The following is a 16,476-nucleotide window of genomic DNA, read 5'->3' on the forward strand; positions in this document are numbered from 1 at the left end:
GGGTCTGAAGGAGAGGAAACTCTCCTTCAGGCTCTGGGAACCATATAAATGTGTAAAAGAAAGAATTAAAATAAAAAATATCGCTATACTCACCTCTCCGACGCAGCCGGGACTTCAGCGAGGGAACCGGCAGCGTTGTTTGCTTAAAATTCGCGCTATTACTTGGTTACGTGAATTCCCGGCTTGTGATTGGTCAGGTCGGCCATGTTGCCGGGACGCGGACCAATCACAGCAAGCCGTGACGAAATTACGTCACGGCTTGCTGTGATTGGTCCGCGTCCCGGCAATATGGCCGCCCTGACCAATCACAAGCCGTGACGTCACGGGAGGCTGGACACGCGCTCACTTTAAAATTGGCGCGTGTCCAGCCTCCCGTGACGTCACGGCTTGTGATTGGTTGCGCCGCGGTCAACCAATCACAAGCCGGGAGGCTGGACGCGCTCATTTTAAAATGGGCGCGTGTCCAGCCTCCCGTGACGTCACGGCTTGTGATTGGTTGCGCCGCGGTCAACCAATCACAAGCCGGGAGGCTGGACGCGCTCATTTTAAAATGGGCGCGTGTCCAGCCTCCCGTGACGTCACGGCTTGTGATTGGTTGCGCCGCGGTCAACCAATCACAAGCCGGGAGGCTGGACGCGCTCATTTTAAAATGGGCGCGTGTCCAGCCTCCCGTGACATCACGGCTTGTGATTGGTCAGGGCGGCCATATTGCCGGGACGCGGACCAATCACAGCAAGCCGTGACGTAATTTCGTCACGGCTTGCTGTGATTGGTCCGCGTCCCGGCAACGTGGCCGACCTGACCAATCACAAGCCGGGAATTCACGTAACCAAGTAATAGCGCGAATTTTAAACAAACAACGCTGCCGGTTCCCTCGCTGAAGTCCCGGCTGCGTCGGACAGGTGAGTATAGCGATATTTTTTATTTTAATTCTCTCTTTTACACATTTTAACATTAATGTTGTTGCGATACCCGATACCCGATACCACAAGAGTATCGGAATCCCGATATCGGAATTCCGATACAGCAAGTACCGGCCGATACCCGATACTTGCAGCATCGGAATGCTCAACACTACTACTTACTTATTTGGGCCTAGTAACTGTGTCAGCCAGCCCTTACAGTTGTCCTCCACTGAACAAAGCTATGCCACCTGTGTACTCCTGTTACCAATTTTAAGCTGCATTTAGCCTACTTACTTATTTGGGCCTAGTAACTGTGTCAGACAGTCCATACAGTTGTCCTCCACTGAACGAAGCAATGCTGCTTGTGTACTCCTGTTACAAATTTTGAACTGCATTTAGCCTGCTTACTTATTTGGGCCTAGTAACTGTGTCAGCCAGTCCTTACAGCTGTCCTCCACTGAACAAAGCTATGCAGCCTGTGTACTCCTGTTACCAATTTTGAACTGCATTTAGCCAACTTTTTTATTTTAGGCCTACTACGTGTGTCTGTCTGCGCCACTCCTTACAGTTATCCTCCACTGATCAAGGCTATGCTGCTTGTGTACTCCTGTTACAAATTTTGAACTGCATTTAGCCTGCTTACTTATTTGGGCCTAGTAACTGTGTCAGCCAGTCCTAACAGTTGTCCTCCACTGAACAAAGCAATGCCGCCTGTGTACTCCTGTTACCAATATTGAACTCCATTTAGCCTACTTACTTATTTGGGCCTAGTAACTGTGTTAGCCAGTCCTTACAGTTGTCCTCCACTGAACAAAGCTATGCAGCCTGTGTACTCCTGTTACCAATTTTGAACTGCATTTAACCTACTTACTTATTTAGGCCTAGTAACTGTGTCAGCCAGTCCTTACAGTTGTCCTCCACTGAACAAAGCTATGCCGCCAGTGTACTCCTGTTACAAATTTTGAACTGCATTTAGCCTACTTTTTTATTTTAGGCCTACTACTTGTGTCTGTCTGCGCCACTCCTTACAGTTGTCCTCCACTGAACAAAGCAATGCAGCCTTTGTACTCCTGTTACAAATTTTGAACTGCATTTAGCCTACTTTTTTATTTTAGGCCTACTACATGTGTCTGTCTGCGCCACTCCTTACAGTTGTCCTCCACTGAACAAAGCTATGCCACCTGTGTACTCCTGTTACCAATTTTGAACTGCATTTAGCCTACTTACTTATTTGGGCCTAGTAACTGTGTCAGCCAGCCCTTACAGTTGTCCTCCACTGAACAAAGCTATGCCGCCTGTGTACTCCTGTTACCAATTTTGAGCTGCATTTAGCCTACTTACTTATTTGGGCCTAGTAGCTGTGTCAGCCAGCCCTTACAGTTGTCCTCCACTGAACAAAGCTATGCCGCCTGTGTACTCCTGTTACCAATTTTAAGCTGCATTTAGCCTACTTACTTATTTGGGCCTAGTAACTGTGTCAGCCAGCCCTTACAGTTGTCCTCCACTGAACAAAGCTATGCCGCCTGTGTACTCCTGTTACCAATTTTAAGCTGCATTTAGCCAACTTACTAATTTGGGCATAGTAACTGTGTCAGACAGTCCATACAGTTGTCCTCCACTGAACAAAGCAATGCTGCTTGTGTACTCCTGTTACAAATTTTGAACTGCATTTAGCCTGCTTACTTATTTGGGCCTAGTAACTGTGTCAGCCAGTCCTTACAGCTGTCCTCCACTGAACAAAGCTATGCCACCTGTGTACTCCTGTTACAAATTTTGAACTGCATTTAGCCTACTTACTTATTTGGGCCTAGTAACTGTGTCAGCCAGCCCTTGCAGTTGTCCTCCACTGAACAAAGCTATGCCGCCTGTGTACTCCTGTTACCAATTTTAAGCTGCATGTAGCCTACTTACTTATTTGGGCCTAGTAACTGTGTCAGACAGTCCTTACAGTTGTCCTCCACTGAACAAAGCTATGCCACCTGTGTACTCCTGTTACAAATTTTGAACTGCATTTAGCCTACTTACTTATTTGGGTCTTTATTTTAGGTCAACTACCTGTGACTGTCTGCGCCACTCCTTATATTTGTCTTCCACTGAACAAAGCTATGCCGCCTGTGTACTCCTGTTACAAATTTTGGACTGCATTTAGCCTACTTAATTATTTGGGCCTAGTAACTGTGTCAGCCAGTCCTTACAGCTGTCCTCCACTGAACAAAGCTATGCCGCCTGTGTACTCCTGTTACCAATTTTAAGCTGCATTTAGCCTACTTACTTACTTGGGCCTAGTAACTGTGTCAGACAGTCCATACAATTGTCCTCCACTGAACAAAGCAATGCTGCTTGTGTACTCCTGTTACAAATTTTGAACTGCATTTAGCCTGCTTACTTATTTGGGCCTAGTAACTGTGTCAGCCAGTCCTTACAGCTGTCCTCCACTGAACAAAGCTATGCAGCCTGTGTACTCCTGTTACCAATTTTGAACTGCATTTAGCCTACTTTTTTATTTTAGGCCTACTACGTGTGTCTGTCTGCGCCACTCCTTACAGTTATCCTCCACTGATCAAGGCTATGCTGCTTGTGTACTCCTGTTACAAATTTTGAACTGCATTTAGCCTGCTTACTTATTTGGGCCTAGTAACTGTGTCAGCCAGTCCTAACAGTTGTCCTCCACTGAACAAAGCAATGCCGCCTGTGTACTCCTGTTACCAATATTGAACTCCATTTAGCCTACTTACTTATTTGGGCCTAGTAACTGTGTTAGCCAGTCCTTACAGTTGTCCTCCACTGAACAAAGCTATGCAGCCTGTGTACTCCTGTTACCAATTTTGAACTGCATTTAACCTACTTACTTATTTGGGCCTAGTAACTGTGTCAGCCAGTCCTTACAGTTGTCCTCCACTGAACAAAGCTATGCCACCTGTGTACTCCTGTTACAACTTTTGAACTGCATTTAGCCTACTTTTTTTATTTTAGGCCTACTACTTGTGTCTGTCTGCGCCACTCCTTACAGTTGTCCTCCACTGAACAAAGCAATGCAGCCTTTGTACTCCTGTTACAAATTTTGAACTGCATTTAGCCTACTTTTTTATTTTAGACCTACTACATGTGTCTGTCTGCGCCACTCCTTACAGTTGTCCTCCACTGAACAAAGCTATGCCACCTGTGTACTCCTGTTACAAATTTTGAACTGCATTTAGCCTACTTACTTATTTGGGCCTAGTAACTGTGTCAGCCAGCCCTTACAGTTGTCCTCCACTGAACAAAGCTATGGCGCCTGTGTACTCCTGTTACCAATTTTAAGCTGCATTTAGCCTACTTACATATTTGGGCCTAGTAACTGTGTCAGACAGTCCTTACAGTTGTCCTCCACTGAACAAAGCTATGCCACCTGTGTACTCCTGTTACAAATTTTGAACTGCATTTAGCCTACTTACTTATTTGGGTCTTTATTTTAGGTCAACTACCTGTGACTGTCTGTGCCACTCCTTACATTTGTCTTCCACTGAACAAAGCTATGCCGCCTGTGTACTCCTGTTACAAATTTTGGACTGCATTTAGCCTACTTAATTATTTGGGCCTAGTAACTGTGTCAGCCAGTCCTTACAGTTGTCCTCCACTGAACAAAGCTATGCCGCCTGTGTACTCCTGTTACAAATTTTGAACTGCATTTAGCCTACTTTTTTATTTTAGGCCTACTAGCTGTGTCTGTCTGCGCCACTGCTTACAGTTGTCCTCCACTGAACAAAGCTATGCCACCTGTGTACTCCTGTTACAAATTTTGAACTGCATTTAGCCTACTTACTTATTTGGGTCTAGTAACTGTGTCAGCCAGTCCTTACAGTTGTCCTCCACTGAACAAAGCAATATCGCCTGTGTACTCCTGTTACCAATTTTGAACTGCATTTAGTCTACTTACTTATTTGGGCCTAGTAACTGTGTCAGCCAGTCCTTACAGTTGTCCTCCACTGAACAAAGCAATGCCGCCTGTGTACTCCTGTTACCAATATTGAACTCCATTTAGCCTACTTACTTATTTGGGCCTAGTAACTGTGTTAGCCAGTCCTTACAGTTGTCCTCCACTGAACAAAGCTATGCAGCCTGTGTACTCCTGTTACCAATTTTGAACTGCATTTAACCTACTTACTTATTTGGGCCTAGTAACTGTGTCAGCCAGTCCTTACAGTTGTCCTCCACTGAACAAAGCTATGCCGCCAGTGTACTCCTGTTACAAATTTTGAACTGCATTTAGCCTACTTTTTTATTTTAAGCCTACTACTTGTGTCTGTCTGCGCCACTCCTTACAGTTGTCCTCCACTGAACAAAGCAATGCAGCCTTTGTACTCCTGTTACAAATTTTGAACTGCATTTAGCCTACTTTTTTATTTTAGGCCTACTACATGTGTCTGTCTGCGCCACTCCTTACAGTTGTCCTCCACTGAACAAAGCTATGCCACCTGTGTACTCCTGTTACCAATTTTGAACTGCATTTAGCCTACTTACTTATTTGGGCCTAGTAACTGTGTCAGCCAGCCCTTACAGTTGTCCTCCACTGAACAAAGCTATGCCGCCTGTGTACTCCTGTTACCAATTTTGAGCTGCATTTAGCCTACTTACTTATTTGGGCCTAGTAGCTGTGTCAGCCAGCCCTTACAGTTGTCCTCCACTGAACAAAGCTATGCCGCCTGTGTACTCCTGTTACCAATTTTAAGCTGCATTTAGCCTACTTACTTATTTGGGCCTAGTAACTGTGTCAGCCAGCCCTTACAGTTGTCCTCCACTGAACAAAGCTATGCCGCCTGTGTACTCCTGTTACCAATTTTAAGCTGCATTTAGCCTACTTACTAATTTGGGCATAGTAACTGTGTCAGACAGTCCATACAGTTGTCCTCCACTGAACAAAGCAATGCTGCTTGTGTACTCCTGTTACAAATTTTGAACTGCATTTAGCCTGCTTACTTATTTGGGCCTAGTAACTGTGTCAGCCAGTCCTTACAGCTGTCCTCCACTGAACAAAGCTGTGCCACCTGTGTACTCCTGTTACAAATTTTGAACTGCATTTAGCCTACTTACTTATTTGGGCCTAGTAACTGTGTCAGCCAGCCCTTACAGTTGTCCTCCACTGAACAAAGCTATGCCGCCTGTGTACTCCTGTTACCAATTTTAAGCTGCATGTAGCCTACTTACTTATTTGGGCCTAGTAACTGTGTCAGACAGTCCTTACAGTTGTCCTCCACTGAACAAAGCTATGCCACCTGTGTACTCCTGTTACAAATTTTGAACTGCATTTAGCCTACTTACTTATTTGGGTCTTTATTTTAGGTCAACTACCTGTGACTGTCTGCGCCACTCCTTATATTTGTCTTCCACTGAACAAAGCTATGCCGCCTGTGTACTCCTGTTACAAATTTTGGACTGCATTTAGCCTACTTAATTATTTGGGCCTAGTAACTGTGTCAGCCAGTCCTTACAGCTGTCCTCCACTGAACAAAGCTATGCCGCCTGTGTACTCCTGTTACCAATTTTAAGCTGCATTTAGCCTACTTACTTACTTGGGCCTAGTAACTGTGTCAGACAGTCCATACAATTGTCCTCCACTGAACAAAGCAATGCTGCTTGTGTACTCCTGTTACAAATTTTGAACTGCATTTAGCCTGCTTACTTATTTGGGCCTAGTAACTGTGTCAGCCAGTCCTTACAGCTGTCCTCCACTGAACAAAGCTATGCCGCCTGTGTACTCCTGTTACAAATTTTCAACTGCATTTAGCCTACTTTTTTATTTTAGGCCTACTATATGTGTCTGTCTGCGCCACTCCTTACAGTTGTCCTCCACTGAACAAAGCAATGCCGCCTGTGTACTCCTGTTACCAATTTTGAACTGCATTTAGTCTACTTACTTATTTGGGCCTAGTAACTGTGTCAAACAGTCCTTACAGTTGTCCTCCACTGAACAAAGCTATGCCGCCTGTGTACTCCTGTTACCAATTTTGAGCTGCATTTAGCCTACTTACTTATTTGGGCCTAGTAGCTGTGTCAGCCAGCCCTTACAGTTGTCCTCCACTGAACAAAGCTATGCCGCCTGTGTACTCCTGTTACCAATTTTAAGCTGCATTTAGCCTACTTACTTATTTGGGCCTAGTAACTGTGTCAGCCAGCCCTTACAGTTGTCCTCCACTGAACAAAGCTATGCCACCTGTGTACTCCTGTTACCAATTTTAAGCTGCATTTAGCCTACTTACTTATTTGGGCCTAGTAACTGTGTCAGACAGTCCATACAGTTGTCCTCCACTGAACGAAGCAATGCTGCTTGTGTACTCCTGTTACAAATTTTGAACTGCATTTAGCCTGCTTACTTATTTGGGCCTAGTAACTGTGTAAGCCAGTCCTTACAGCTGTCCTCCTCTGAACAAAGCTATGCAGCCTGTGTACTCCTGTTACCAATTTTGAACTGCATTTAGCCAACTTTTTTATTTTAGGCCTACTACGTGTGTCTGTCTGCGCCACTCCTTACAGTTATCCTCCACTGATCAAGGCTATGCTGCTTGTGTACTCCTGTTACAAATTTTGAACTGCATTTAGCCTGCTTACTTATTTGGGCCTAGTAACTGTGTCAGCCAGTCCTAACAGTTGTCCTCCACTGAACAAAGCAATGCCGCCTGTGTACTCCTGTTACCAATATTGAACTCCATTTAGCCTACTTACTTATTTGGGCCTAGTAACTGTGTTAGCCAGTCCTTACAGTTGTCCTCCACTGAACAAAGCTATGCAGCCTGTGTACTCCTGTTACCAATTTTGAACTGCATTTAACCTACTTACTTATTTGGGCCTAGTAACTGTGTCAGCCAGTCCTTACAGTTGTCCTCCACTGAACAAAGCTATGCCGCCAGTGTACTCCTGTTACAAATTTTGAACTGCATTTAGCCTACTTTTTTATTTTAGGCCTACTACTTGTGTCTGTCTGCGCCACTCCTTACAGTTGTCCTCCACTGAACAAAGCAATGCAGCCTTTGTACTCCTGTTACAAATTTTGAACTGCATTTAGCCTACTTTTTTATTTTAGGCCTACTACATGTGTCTGTCTGCGCCACTCCTTACAGTTGTCCTCCACTGAACAAAGCTATGCCACCTGTGTACTCCTGTTACCAATTTTGAACTGCATTTAGCCTACTTACTTATTTGGGCCTAGTAACTGTGTCAGCCAGCCCTTACAGTTGTCCTCCACTGAACAAAGCTATGCCGCCTGTGTACTCCTGTTACCAATTTTGAGCTGCATTTAGCCTACTTACTTATTTGGGCCTAGTAGCTGTGTCAGCCAGCCCTTACAGTTGTCCTCCACTGAACAAAGCTATGCCGCCTGTGTACTCCTGTTACCAATTTTAAGCTGCATTTAGCCTACTTACTTATTTGGGCCTAGTAACTGTGTCAGCCAGCCCTTACAGTTGTCCTCCACTGAACAAAGCTATGCCGCCTGTGTACTCCTGTTACCAATTTTAAGCTGCATTTAGCCAACTTACTAATTTGGGCATAGTAACTGTGTCAGACAGTCCATACAGTTGTCCTCCACTGAACAAAGCAATGCTGCTTGTGTACTCCTGTTACAAATTTTGAACTGCATTTAGCCTGCTTACTTATTTGGGCCTAGTAACTGTGTCAGCCAGTCCTTACAGCTGTCCTCCACTGAACAAAGCTATGCCACCTGTGTACTCCTGTTACAAATTTTGAACTGCATTTAGCCTACTTACTTATTTGGGCCTAGTAACTGTGTCAGCCAGCCCTTACAGTTGTCCTCCACTGAACAAAGCTATGCCGCCTGTGTACTCCTGTTACCAATTTTAAGCTGCATGTAGCCTACTTACTTATTTGGGCCTAGTAACTGTGTCAGACAGTCCTTACAGTTGTCCTCCACTGAACAAAGCTATGCCACCTGTGTACTCCTGTTACAAATTTTGAACTGCATTTAGCCTACTTACTTATTTGGGTCTTTATTTTAGGTCAACTACCTGTGACTGTCTGCGCCACTCCTTATATTTGTCTTCCACTGAACAAAGCTATGCCGCCTGTGTACTCCTGTTACAAATTTTGGACTGCATTTAGCCTACTTAATTATTTGGGCCTAGTAACTGTGTCAGCCAGTCCTTACAGCTGTCCTCCACTGAACAAAGCTATGCCGCCTGTGTACTCCTGTTACCAATTTTAAGCTGCATTTAGCCTACTTACTTACTTGGGCCTAGTAACTGTGTCAGACAGTCCATACAATTGTCCTCCACTGAACAAAGCAATGCTGCTTGTGTACTCCTGTTACAAATTTTGAACTGCATTTAGCCTGCTTACTTATTTGGGCCTAGTAACTGTGTCAGACAGTCCTTACAGCTGTCCTCCACTGAACAAAGCTATGCAGCCTGTGTACTCCTGTTACCAATTTTGAACTGCATTTAGCCTACTTTTTTATTTTAGGCCTACTACGTGTGTCTGTCTGCGCCACTCCTTACAGTTATCCTCCACTGATCAAGGCTATGCTGCTTGTGTACTCCTGTTACAAATTTTGAACTGCATTTAGCCTGCTTACTTATTTGGGCCTAGTAACTGTGTCAGCCAGTCCTAACAGTTGTCCTCCACTGAACAAAGCAATGCCGCCTGTGTACTCCTGTTACCAATATTGAACTCCATTTAGCCTACTTACTTATTTGGGCCTAGTAACTGTGTTAGCCAGTCCTTACAGTTGTCCTCCACTGAACAAAGCTATGCAGCCTGTGTACTCCTGTTACCAATTTTGAACTGCATTTAACCTACTTACTTATTTGGGCCTAGTAACTGTGTCAGCCAGTCCTTACAGTTGTCCTCCACTGAACAAAGCTATGCCACCTGTGTACTCCTGTTACAACTTTTGAACTGCATTTAGCCTACTTTTTTTATTTTAGGCCTACTACTTGTGTCTGTCTGCGCCACTCCTTACAGTTGTCCTCCACTGAACAAAGCAATGCAGCCTTTGTACTCCTGTTACAAATTTTGAACTGCATTTAGCCTACTTTTTTATTTTAGACCTACTACATGTGTCTGTCTGCGCCACTCCTTACAGTTGTCCTCCACTGAACAAAGCTATGCCACCTGTGTACTCCTGTTACAAATTTTGAACTGCATTTAGCCTACTTACTTATTTGGGCCTAGTAACTGTGTCAGCCAGCCCTTACAGTTGTCCTCCACTGAACAAAGCTATGGCGCCTGTGTACTCCTGTTACCAATTTTAAGCTGCATTTAGCCTACTTACATATTTGGGCCTAGTAACTGTGTCAGACAGTCCTTACAGTTGTCCTCCACTGAACAAAGCTATGCCACCTGTGTACTCCTGTTACAAATTTTGAACTGCATTTAGCCTACTTACTTATTTGGGTCTTTATTTTAGGTCAACTACCTGTGACTCTCTGTGCCACTCCTTACATTTGTCTTCCACTGAACAAAGCTATGCCGCCTGTGTACTCCTGTTACAAATTTTGGACTGCATTTAGCCTACTTAATTATTTGGGCCTAGTAACTGTGTCAGCCAGTCCTTACAGTTGTCCTCCACTGAACAAAGCTATGCCGCCTGTGTACTCCTGTTACAAATTTTGAACTGCATTTAGCCTACTTTTTTATTTTAGGCCTACTAGCTGTGTCTGTCTGCGCCACTGCTTACAGTTGTCCTCCACTGAACAAAGCTATGCCACCTGTGTACTCCTGTTACAAATTTTGAACTGCATTTAGCCTACTTACTTATTTGGGTCTAGTAACTGTGTCAGCCAGTCCTTACAGTTGTCCTCCACTGAACAAAGCAATATCGCCTGTGTACTCCTGTTACCAATTTTGAACTGCATTTAGTCTACTTACTTATTTGGGCCTAGTAACTGTGTCAGCCAGTCCTTACAGTTGTCCTCCACTGAACAAAGCAATGCCGCCTGTGTACTCCTGTTACCAATATTGAACTCCATTTAGCCTACTTACTTATTTGGGCCTAGTAACTGTGTTAGCCAGTCCTTACAGTTGTCCTCCACTGAACAAAGCTATGCAGCCTGTGTACTCCTGTTACCAATTTTGAACTGCATTTAACCTACTTACTTATTTGGGCCTAGTAACTGTGTCAGCCAGTCCTTACAGTTGTCCTCCACTGAACAAAGCTATGCCGCCAGTGTACTCCTGTTACAAATTTTGAACTGCATTTAGCCTACTTTTTTATTTTAAGCCTACTACTTGTGTCTGTCTGCGCCACTCCTTACAGTTGTCCTCCACTGAACAAAGCAATGCAGCCTTTGTACTCCTGTTACAAATTTTGAACTGCATTTAGCCTACTTTTTTATTTTAGGCCTACTACATGTGTCTGTCTGCGCCACTCCTTACAGTTGTCCTCCACTGAACAAAGCTATGCCACCTGTGTACTCCTGTTACCAATTTTGAACTGCATTTAGCCTACTTACTTATTTGGGCCTAGTAACTGTGTCAGCCAGCCCTTACAGTTGTCCTCCACTGAACAAAGCTATGCCGCCTGTGTACTCCTGTTACCAATTTTGAGCTGCATTTAGCCTACTTACTTATTTGGGCCTAGTAGCTGTGTCAGCCAGCCCTTACAGTTGTCCTCCACTGAACAAAGCTATGCCGCCTGTGTACTCCTGTTACCAATTTTAAGCTGCATTTAGCCTACTTACTTATTTGGGCCTAGTAACTGTGTCAGCCAGCCCTTACAGTTGTCCTCCACTGAACAAAGCTATGCCGCCTGTGTACTCCTGTTACCAATTTTAAGCTGCATTTAGCCTACTTACTAATTTGGGCATAGTAACTGTGTCAGACAGTCCATACAGTTGTCCTCCACTGAACAAAGCAATGCTGCTTGTGTACTCCTGTTACAAATTTTGAACTGCATTTAGCCTGCTTACTTATTTGGGCCTAGTAACTGTGTCAGCCAGTCCTTACAGCTGTCCTCCACTGAACAAAGCTATGCCACCTGTGTACTCCTGTTACAAATTTTGAACTGCATTTAGCCTACTTACTTATTTGGGCCTAGTAACTGTGTCAGCCAGCCCTTACAGTTGTCCTCCACTGAACAAAGCTATGCCGCCTGTGTACTCCTGTTACCAATTTTAAGCTGCATGTAGCCTACTTACTTATTTGGGCCTAGTAACTGTGTCAGACAGTCCTTACAGTTGTCCTCCACTGAACAAAGCTATGCCACCTGTGTACTCCTGTTACAAATTTTGAACTGCATTTAGCCTACTTACTTATTTGGGTCTTTATTTTAGGTCAACTACCTGTGACTGTCTGCGCCACTCCTTATATTTGTCTTCCACTGAACAGAGCTATGCCGCCTGTGTACTCCTGTTACAAATTTTGGACTGCATTTAGCCTACTTAATTATTTGGGCCTAGTAACTGTGTCAGCCAGTCCTTACAGCTGTCCTCCACTGAACAAAGCTATGCCGCCTGTGTACTCCTGTTACCAATTTTAAGCTGCATTTAGCCTACTTACTTACTTGGGCCTAGTAACTGTGTCAGACAGTCCATACAATTGTCCTCCACTGAACAAAGCAATGCTGCTTGTGTACTCCTGTTACAAATTTTGAACTGCATTTAGCCTGCTTACTTATTTGGGCCTAGTAACTGTGTCAGCCAGTCCTTACAGCTGTCCTCCACTGAACAAAGCTATGCCGCCTGTGTACTCCTGTTACAAATTTTCAACTGCATTTAGCCTACTTTTTTATTTTAGGCCTACTATATGTGTCTGTCTGCGCCACTCCTTACAGTTGTCCTCCACTGAACAAAGCAATGCCGCCTGTGTACTCCTGTTACCAATTTTGAACTACATTTAGTCTACTTACTTATTTGGGCCTAGTAACTGTGTCAAACAGTCCTTACAGTTGTCCTCCACTGAACAAAGCTATGCCGCCTGTGTACTCCTGTTACCAATTTTAAGCTGCATTTAGCCTACTTACATATTTGGGCCGAGTAACTGTGTCAGACAGTCCTTACAGTTGTCCTCCACTGAACAAAGCTATGCCACCTGTGTACTCCTGTTACAAATTTTGAACTGCATTTAGCCTACTTACTTATTTGGGTCTTTATTTTAGGTCAACTACCTGTGACTGTCTGTGCCACTCCTTACATTTGTCTTCCACTGAACAAAGCTATGCCGCCTGTGTACTCCTGTTACAAATTTTGGACTGCATTTAGCCTACTTAATTATTTGGGCCTAGTAACTGTGTCAGCCAGTCCTTACAGTTGTCCTCCACTGAACAAAGCTATGCCGCCTGTGTACTCCTGTTACAAATTTTGAACTGCATTTAGCCTACTTTTTTATTTTAGGCCTACTAGCTGTGTCTGTCTGCGCCACTGCTTACAGTTGTCCTCCACTGAACAAAGCTATGCCACCTGTGTACTCCTGTTACAAATTTTGAACTGCATTTAGCCTACTTACTTATTTGGGTCTAGTAACTGTGTCAGCCAGTCCTTACAGTTGTCCTCCACTGAACAAAGCAATATCGCCTGTGTACTCCTGTTACCAATTTTGAACTGCATTTAGTCTACTTACTTATTTGGGCCTAGTAACTGTGTCAGCCAGTCCTTACAGTTGTCCTCCACTGAACAAGGCAATGCCGCCTGTGTACTCCTGTTACCAATATTGAACTCCATTTAGCCTACTTACTTATTTGGGCCTAGTAACTGTGTTAGCCAGTCCTTACAGTTGTCCTCCACTGAACAAAGCTATGCAGCCTGTGTACTCCTGTTACCAATTTTGAACTGCATTTAACCTACTTACTTATTTGGGCCTAGTAACTGTGTCAGCCAGTCCTTACAGTTGTCCTCCACTGAACAAAGCTATGCCGCCAGTGTACTCCTGTTACAAATGTTGAACTGCATTTAGCCTACTTTTTTATTTTAGGCCTACTACTTGTGTCTGTCTGCGCCACTCCTTACAGTTGTCCTCCACTGAACAAAGCAATGCAGCCTTTGTACTCCTGTTACAAATTTTGAACTGCATTTAGCCTACTTTTTTATTTTAGGCCTACTACATGTGTCTGTCTGCGCCACTCCTTACAGTTGTCCTCCACTGATCAAGGCTATGCTGCTTGTGTACTCCTGTTACAAATTTTGAACTGCATTTAGCCTGCTTACTTATTTGGGCCTAGTAACTGTGTCAGCCAGTCCTTACAGTTGTCCTCCACTGAACAAAGCTATGCAGCCTGTGTACTCCTGTTACCAATTTTGAACTGCATTTAACCTACTTACTTATTTGGGCCTAGTAACTGTGTCAGCCAGTCCTTACAGTTGTCCTCCACTGAACAAAGCTATGCCACCTGTGTACTCCTGTTACAACTTTTGAACTGCATTTAGCCTACTTTTTTTATTTTAGGCCTACTACTTGAGTCTGTCTGCGCCACTCCTTACAGTTGTCCTCCACTGAACAAAGCAATGCAGCCTTTGTACTCCTGTTACAAATTTTGAACTGCATTTAGCCTACTTTTTTATTTTAGACCTACTACATGTGTCTGTCTGCGCCACTCCTTACAGTTGTCCTCCACTGAACAAAGCTATGCCACCTGTGTACTCCTGTTACAAATTTTGAACTGCATTTAGCCTACTTACTTATTTGGGCCTAGTAACTGTGTCAGACAGTCCATACAGTTGTCCTCCACTGAACAAAGCAATGCTGCTTGTGTACTCCTGTTACAAATTTTGAACTGCATTTAGCCTGCTTACTTATTTGGGCCTAGTAACTGTGTCAGCCAGTCCTTACAGCTGTCCTCCACTGAACAAAGCTATGCCACCTGTGTACTCCTGTTACAAATTTTGAACTGCATTTAGCCTACTTACTTATTTGGGCCTAGTAACTGTGTCAGCCAGCCCTTACAGTTGTCCTCCACTGAACAAAGCTATGCCGCCTGTGTACTCCTGTTACCAATTTTAAGCTGCATGTAGCCTACTTACTTATTTGGGCCTAGTAACTGTGTCAGACAGTCCTTACAGTTGTCCTCCACTGAACAAAGCTATGCCACCTGTGTACTCCTGTTACAAATTTTGAACTGCATTTAGCCTACTTACTTATTTGGGTCTTTATTTTAGGTCAACTACCTGTGACTGTCTGCGCCACTCCTTATATTTGTCTTCCACTGAACAAAGCTATGCCGCCTGTGTACTCCTGTTACAAATTTTGGACTGCATTTAGCCTACTTAATTATTTGGGCCTAGTAACTGTGTCAGCCAGTCCTTACAGCTGTCCTCCACTGAACAAAGCTATGCCGCCTGTGTACTCCTGTTACCAATTTTAAGCTGCATTTAGCCTACTTACTTACTTGGGCCTAGTAACTGTGTCAGACAGTCCATACAATTGTCCTCCACTGAACAAAGCAATGCTGCTTGTGTACTCCTGTTACAAATTTTGAACTGCATTTAGCCTGCTTACTTATTTGGGCCTAGTAACTGTGTCAGCCAGTCCTTACAGTTGTCCTCCACTGAACAAAGCTATGCAGCCTGTGTACTCCTGTTACCAATTTTGAACTGCATTTAACCTACTTACTTATTTGGGCCTAGTAACTGTGTCAGCCAGTCCTTACAGTTGTCCTCCACTGAACAAAGCTATGCCACCTGTGTACTCCTGTTACAACTTTTGAACTGCATTTAGCCTACTTTTTTTATTTTAGGCCTACTACTTGTGTCTGTCTGCGCCACTCCTTACAGTTGTCCTCCACTGAACAAAGCAATGCAGCCTTTGTACTCCTGTTACAAATTTTGAACTGCATTTAGCCTACTTTTTTATTTTAGACCTACTACATGTGTCTGTCTGCGCCACTCCTTACAGTTGTCCTCCACTGAACAAAGCTATGCCACCTGTGTACTCCTGTTACAAATTTTGAACTGCATTTAGCCAACTTACTTATTTGGGCCTAGTAACTGTGTCAGCCAGCCCTTACAGTTGTCCTCCACTGAACAAAGCTATGGCGCCTGTGTACTCCTGTTACCAATTTTAAGCTGCATTTAGCCTACTTACTTATTTGGGCCTAGTAACTGTGTCAGACAGTCCTTACAGTTGTCCTCCACTGAACAAAGCTATGCCACCTGTGTACTCCTGTTACAAATTTTGAACTGCATTTAGCCTACTTACTTATTTGGGTCTTTATTTTAGGTCAACTACCTGTGACTGTCTGTGCCACTCCTTACATTTGTCTTCCACTGAACAAAGCTATGCCGCCTGTGTACTCCTGTTACAAATTTTGGACTGCATTTAGCCTACTTAATTATTTGGGCCTAGTAACTGTGTCAGCCAGTCCTTACAGTTGTCCTCCACTGAACAAAGCTATGCCGCCTGTGTACTCCTGTTACAAATTTTGAACTGCATTTAGCCTACTTTTTTATTTTAGGCCTACTAGCTGTGTCTGTCTGCGCCACTGCTTACAGTTGTCCTCCACTGAACAAAGCTATGCCACCTGTGTACTCCTGTTACAAATTTTGAACTGCATTTAGCCTACTTACTTATTTGGGTCTAGTAACTGTGTCAGCCAGTCCTTACAGTTGTCCTCCACTGAACAAAGCAATATCGCCTGTGTACTCCTGTTACC

This window comes from Ranitomeya variabilis, chromosome 4 (genome assembly GCF_051348905.1).
Source record: "Ranitomeya variabilis isolate aRanVar5 chromosome 4, aRanVar5.hap1, whole genome shotgun sequence".
Classification (NCBI taxonomy): Eukaryota; Metazoa; Chordata; class Amphibia; order Anura; family Dendrobatidae; genus Ranitomeya; species Ranitomeya variabilis.